We start from the raw sequence: 7,490 nt of genomic DNA, 5'->3' as shown, positions 1-7,490 counted from the left end.
GTAACACCCAAATGTACAATGAATACAAAATTGAAGTATTTCAGGATTTTCTTTCGTAATGCCAGGCAGGTATGGTCTTAATGCCAGGTATGTGTGTTTGTGTATGTGTGTGTTTTATTGGCCTACTGTTTACTTACCCTAAAATAATCATGAAGTCATACTAAATGATTTACAGACATGATACCAGGCTCCATCAAATCTTAAGAAAGCATCAAAGTCCCCATTGCTTTTGGATCCATAGCTCAGGGGCTCCTAGTCTGGAAACATTAGAGGGGTGGTTCTCAGCCTGTGGGTCATGACCCGTGGGGGGGGGGGAGTAAAATGACCCTTTATTTCTTGGAGGTATTCCTCACAAATATTTACATTTAGATTCATTACAGCAGCAAAAGTACAGTTATGAAGCACCAATGAAAATAATTTTATAGATTGGGGTCACCACATTGTGAGGAACAATATCAAAGGGTAGGTATTGGGAAGGCTGAGAATGGCTGACTTAGAAAACTTACGTGGTTTTTGTCTAGTTTAAATGCTCAGTTATAAGTCAGAACAGACACTGTGGGAGACAATAGAGGTTCCTCAAAAACTGAAAGTATAAGAATGTAATCCTGTACCCTCACTCTTGGGTATAAAATCAAAAAAAAAAAAAAATTAGTCAAGATCTTGAACTGACCTTTGCTCACGCTCCTTCATTTTGGTTGAGACGGATAAAGCCTAAGAGTTCACTAGCTTGTGACTACATGGAGAGACTGTGCTACCTATATACAATGGGATACCCCTCGGCCATAAAAACGATGAAATCCTGTCATTTGCAGTGGCACGAATGGAACAGGAGGCCATTAAATAAAATAAGCCAGACGCAGAAAGAGAAGTGCCACATCGTGGCATTTGTTTGTGGGGTCCAAAACATTTCAAAAATAGATGAAGTGGATTGGTAGTTATCCGGGCTTGGAAATGTAACAGGGGAGGTTGGAAGAGTTTAAGACTAGGCGACAAACAGTTGGAATAAATTCTAGTCGTCTATTCTACAGCAGAGTGAACTACGGATATAATAAAATATATTTTAAAATAACTAGACATGAGTTGTTTTAGTGTTCTCATCACAGAAAAATGGTGAGTGTTAAATACAGTGCCTGTGGTACTCACTCTGATGTGATCATTATAAACTGTATACGTGATGATAAGGTTACTGAGCATTTCAGGTTATTTCTACTTTTATTTCAAATATTTTACTTTTATTAGTGTGTGGGAGGGCATGTGTGGCAGTGTTGTGTGTGGATGTGGATGTCTCTGTGTGTATATGTACATCTTTGAGAATGTGTGTCTGTGCTGCATATATGTACATGTTTGAGTATATGTGTATATGTGTGTTGTATGTGTCTCTGTATTGGATATTGTATGTATGTGTGTTTTGTGTGTGTATGTGTGTGAGGTGTGTGTATATATGAATGTGTGTGCGTGTCTTTTGTGTGTGGTGTGTATATGTATATGTTTGGGTGTGGTGTGGTGTGGTGTGTGTGTGTGTGTGTGTGCAGGTTAGTAGGTGATTTTGGGGAGCCAATCCTGCCCTTCAAACATTGGTTTCCCATGGGTGGAATTCAGTTAGCCAGACTTACCCTGCAACTGCTCTTACTCCTGAGTTATTCTGCTGGTCCTGTGACAATTCTTCCTTTTTTAAAGTGTATATTTTATTTATTTACATTTCAAATATTATCCCCTTTCCCAGTTTCCCCTCTGCAAACTCCCTGTCCCATCCCCCCTTAACCTGCTTCTATGAGGGTGCTCCCCCACCCCTCCTCACCACCCTGGCATTCCTTTACACTGGAGCATCAAACCTTCACAGGACCAAGGGCCTCCTTTCCCATTGATACCAGGTAAAGCCCCTTCAGCTCCTTTAGTCCTTCCCCTAACTCCTCCATTGGGGTCCCTGTGCTCAGTCCAATGGTTGACTGCGAGCATCTGCATCTGTATTGGTCAGAATCCGGCAGAGCTTCTCAGGAGACAGCCATATCAGGCTCCTGTCAGCAAGCACTTCTTAACATCCTCAATAGTGTCTGGGTTTGGTGTCTGCATATGGGGTGGGTTCCTAGGTGGGGCAATCCCTGGAAGGCCTTTCCTTCAGTCTCTGCTCTACTCTTTGTCCCTGTATTTTCTTTAGACAGGAGCTATTCTGGGTTAAAATTTTAGAGATGGGTGGGTGGCCCCATCCCTCACCCGGGGCCATGCCTAACATCTAGATATGGTCTCCACAGGTTCTCCCTCCCCTTTGTGGGGGTATTTCAACTAATGTCATCAAGGTGGGGTCCTGGGAGGCTCTTGCTTTCCTGGCATCTGGGACTTACTGGTTGCTATATTCACTTCCACATCCCCCATTGCTACACATCTCTGTTCAGTTTCCTGACTCTCTGTACAGCTCCTCCATCTCCTCCTATACCCAATTCTTCCCCTCTTTACCTCTCTGTCTATTCTCTTCCTCCCAAGTCCCCCCACCTCTAATTCCCTTGATTATTTTGTTCCCCTTCTAAGTAGGACTGAAGCATCCACTCTTTGGTCTTCCTTCCTCTTCAACTTCATGTGGTCCATGAGTAGTATCGTGGGTATTTCAAGCTTCTAGGCTAATACCCACTTATCAGCGAGTACATACCATGTGTGTTCTTTTGTGACTGGGTTACCTCACCTAGGATGATATTTTCTAGTTACATCCATTTGTCTGCGAATTTCAAGAAATCATTGTTTTTAATAGCTGAGTAGTACTCCATTGTGTGAATGCATCACATTTTCTGTATGCATTCCTCTGTTGAGGGTCATCTGAGTTTTTCCAGCTTCTGTTTATTATAAATATGGCTGCTATGAACATAGTGGAACATGTGTCCTTATTACATGTTAAAGCATTTTCTGGGTCTATGCCCAGGAGTGGTATAGCTGGGTCCTCAGGGAGTACTATGTCCAATTTTCTGATGAACCACCAGACTGATTTCCAGAGTGGTTGTACAAGCTTGCAATCCCACCAGCAATGGAGAAGTGTTCCTCTTTCTCTACATCCTCGCCAGCATCTGCTGTCACTGAGTTTTTGATCTTAGCCATTCTGACTAGTGTGAGGTGGAATCTCAGGGTTGTTTTGATTTCCATTTCCTTGATGACTAAAGATGTTGACCATTTCTTTAGGTGCTTCTTGGCCATTTGATTTTCCTCAGTTGAGAATTCTCTGTTTAACTCTGTTCCCCATTTTTAATAGAGTTATTTGGTTCTCTGGAGTCTAACTTCTTGACTTCTTTGTATATATTGGATATTAACCCTCTATCAGATGTGGGATTGGTAAAGATCTTTTCCCAATCTGTTACCTTTTATCATATTGACAGTGTCCTTTGCCTTATAGAAGCTTTGCAATTTTATGAGGTCCCATTTGTTGATTGATTCTTGATCTTAGAGCATAAGCCATTGGTGTTCTGTTCAAAAAACTTTCCCCTGGGCCCATGTGTTCGAGGCTCTTCCTTACCTCCTCCTCTATTAGTTTCAGTGTATCTGGTTTTATGTGGAGGTCCTTTATCTACTTGGATTTGAGCTTTGTACAGGGAGATAAGAATGGACCAATTTGCACTCTTCTGCATGCAGACTGCCACTTAAACCAGCATCATTTTATTGAATATGCTGTCTTTTTTCCCACTGTACGGTTTTAGCTTCTTTGTCAAAGATCAAGTGACCATAGGTGTATGGGTTTATTTCTGGGTCTTCAATTCTATTCCATCCATCTACCTTCCTGTTACTGTACCAATACGATGCAGTTTTTATTACTATTGCTCTGTAGTACATCTTGAGGTCAGGGACTGTAGTTCCCCCAGAAGTTCTTTTATTGTTGAGAATAGTTTTTGCTATCCTGGGTTTTTTGTTATTCCAAATGAATTTAAGAATTGCTCTTTCTAACTCTATGAAGAACTGAGTTGGAATTTTGATTGGGATGGCATTGAGTCTGTAGATTGCTTTCAGTAAGATGGCCATTTTTACTATATTATTCCTGCCAATCCATGAGCATGGGAGATCTTTCCACCTTCTGAAGTCTTCTTCAATTACTTTCTTCAGTGACTTGAAGTTTTTGTCATACAGATCTTTCACTTGTTTGCTTAGGGTCACACCAAGATATTTTATATTGTTTGTGACTCTTGTGAGGCATGTCATTTCCCTAATATCTTTCTCAGCCTATTTATCATTTGAGTATAGGAAGACTATTGATTTGCTTGAATTAATTTTATATCCAGCCATCTTGCTGAAGTTGTTTATCAGCTGTAGGAGTTCTTTGGTGGAATTTTTGGGGTCATTAAAGTATACTATCATATCATCTGCAAATAGTAATATTTTGACTTCTTAAATGATCATTGTTTTCCCTTAAGGATAAAGACACAGTCTGTATTATATTGGGTATTATACTGTACTTATATTAGTGTTACTAAGTTCTTTTAATGCTATCCAGTAGTGGAAATTAAACCCAGTGCCTCACTTCTATGAAGTTAGTGCTTGCTGATAAGCCATAACTGCTAGTGCCTAGATCTTAAATTAAATCTATCTGACTTTTTTCTTCACAATTGAGAGTTTTTCTTTAAACCTTTTAAAAGTTTAAATATTCTTGACTGACATACGTATTTGCAATGATAAAGTTAATGTGATGAGTACACATTTTTTTTTTTTTGTCTTTCATTAATCAGTTCTTTAGGGATGTTTTAAATTTGCCTGAATGAAGCTTTGGTTTCCAGACTGGAAAGGCAATGTCAATATCATCACCAAATCCTATTCACAGGCATCCTCCCTGTTCTCATTCTTAGTCATGTTTTATCTCCATATGAGCTACACTTCCAGCCATACCCTTTGAAATATTTAGGGGTAAATACTGACTTATAAAAATCCTGAAGAAATATTGCTCCCCCCCCCCCCAAATTACCTGGACCAACAACAGGTTTATAGCTTGCTTTATATTTATAAATTTGGGGGAAATTTTTACTGTCTGGGCTGGGTGTGGTGGCACACACCTTTAATTGCAGGGATAGGAGGCAGAAGCAGGAAAATCATTGTACACCGCAGGCCAGATAGGGATACAGAGTGAGAGCCTATTTTTTAAAAATAAGGCACACAGTCATGTGCACTGTAATTAAGAATAAATACTTGTTTTACAGGTGTGGATGTTTTGTCTTGGTATATGTTTGAGCACTATGTATACATCTGGTGTTGAAGGAAGCCAGAATTGGGCATCACATCACCCGGGACTGGAATGGTTATATGCTTTCCATATAGTTGCTGAGAATTGAACCCCTAGCCTCTGGAAAACTAGCCAGCGCTCTTACCCTGTGAGTAACCACAAACATGAAAGGCTGGCATCCAACTCACTATGTAGTAAGGATAACCTTGAACTCCTGATCTCCGTCCCTCTACCTCCTAAGTGCTGCAACGACAGATGTGTGTCACCATGAGCAGTTTGAGGTGCTGGGGGTCGAACCCAGAGTTCTGAATATATTTTGCAAGCATTCTACCAACTGAGCTGTATGTAGCCTTAGACGTATCTTAATATATTCTTGACGGCCTTTCTTGCCAATTCCTGTTTTGGCTTATTAGCCTTTTACTTTAGTTTTATGGAGTTTCATTATTAAATGAGATGTAAGGTAATCCAGTCATGTTTTGGCATCTCAATAATCAATTCTGTCTACCTGACCACTTGGGAATCATTCTCCATCCTTCCTTCACTTTCTCTCTCCCAATCTCACTTCCTGTTGCCTTATAAGTATGCAAAATACAGTTTCACTATCATAACTCAGAATGGAACAAAATGTTTCTAAAGTCTTTTTAAAAAAAACAAACAAAAACTAATGGCTACAGATCACTTAAAGTCATAAAAACTACCCTCTGGGGTACAGGTAAAACCCCACTTCCCCCCCTTAACAGAATGCTTTTCAAAAATAAACAGACATTGGTCTTCTGTGGTTGTTTCAGTAGAAACATCTTCTAACATCAATGCATGAGATATTATAAGGAGATTTTAACAGTATTGTTATCAATTGCTATTATTTTATGGTCTTTTCATCTGAATTATAAAAGACAAAAATAATTGTAAACTCCCTTTCATGTTTGTGGCTAGAGAGATGACTCACAGGGTAAGAGCACTGGCATTAGATCTTGTTATGGATGGTTGTGAGCCACCATGTGGTTGAACACAGGACCTTCAGAAGAGCAGTCAGTGCTCTTAACCACTGAGCCATCTCACGAGCATACGTTTTTTTTTGTTTTCTAATGAGACAAATAATAATGTTTTCTAATAAAGGATGTGATTTTAGGTGGATTGGGAGGTGGGAGGATCTGGGAACATTTGGGAGCGGATCAACCATAGCCAGAGTATAGTGTACGAAAAAAGCAATTTTCAATAAAAAGGAGAAAAAGAAAGACAGAAAGGGTATATGCAATGTTAAACCTAAGACTAAACATCATTATTCCTAATTTAATTCATTTTACTCAGTTTTATAACATTTAAATTAAAACGCAAAGCTGAATGTAAAAACCTAACAAAATAGAGTATTGTCATAAAAAGGACATGTGTGGCCAATTTTTACTCATTCCTAAGTGCATTATAGCTGTCATTTATTCTACTCACTGCATGATTGTATGCTATTTATTTTATTTGGTTTGTTCTGTTTAACAACTGAACAGGAAGGGATTGCCTATTGTGTAACACAAAAAACCACGCAGCTTTGGTGAGTCACAAGTGAATCTTTCCTTGTCCCCCCCAAAAATCTTGAATGCTCATGCTCTGCTGATCTGAGGGAATACACTAATTCCAGAAACGCATGCCCAGTGCAGGGAAGCCTGGCTTCAGCTGCTAGCTTCCTGCCTGGGGACTTTTCCAAGGTATTTCTCCTGCTAACTGGATTCTCCAGGGCAGTGGTTCTTCAGCTTCAGTGAACACTGGCATCTCCAGGACCAGGGGCTACAAATACGGACCAGGAAGCACCACACCCAGAGACCCGGATTCAGAAAATTGGAAGTGGGTGCCAGGAATGCATGATTTTATCCGTGTTTAATATAAACACTCTTCATGCTTTCAGAGACTAGTCCAGACAAACAGACCAGGCAACAGCAGAGTAGCTAGCACACGATATTTCAGAGCTATAACCTGCAGATTCTAAACGGAGCAGCAGGAAAGGGGATATCAGTACTACATCATTGGTCTCAACTTTTCCCTAACTGATGTCATTAGCAGGTCCCAAAGTCAAATATCATCCATTACCTAATAGGAGGATGTTTAAAAAATTGAGCATTCATCTATCTATCTATCTATCTATCTATCTATCTATCTATCTATCTATCTATCTAGATAGATAGATAGATAGATAGATAGATAGATGATAGATAGATAGATGTAGATGTAGATGTAGATGTAGGTGTAGGTGTAGGTGTAGGTGTAGGTGTAGGTGTAGGTGTAGGTGTAGGTGTAGGTGTAGGTGTAGGTGTAGGTGTAG

This window comes from Mus pahari, chromosome 12 (assembly GCF_900095145.1).
Source record: "Mus pahari chromosome 12, PAHARI_EIJ_v1.1, whole genome shotgun sequence".
Taxonomy (NCBI): Eukaryota; Metazoa; Chordata; class Mammalia; order Rodentia; family Muridae; genus Mus; species Mus pahari.
The sequence above is the reverse complement of the archived record's forward strand: the minus strand, read 5'-3'. Positions refer to the sequence as shown.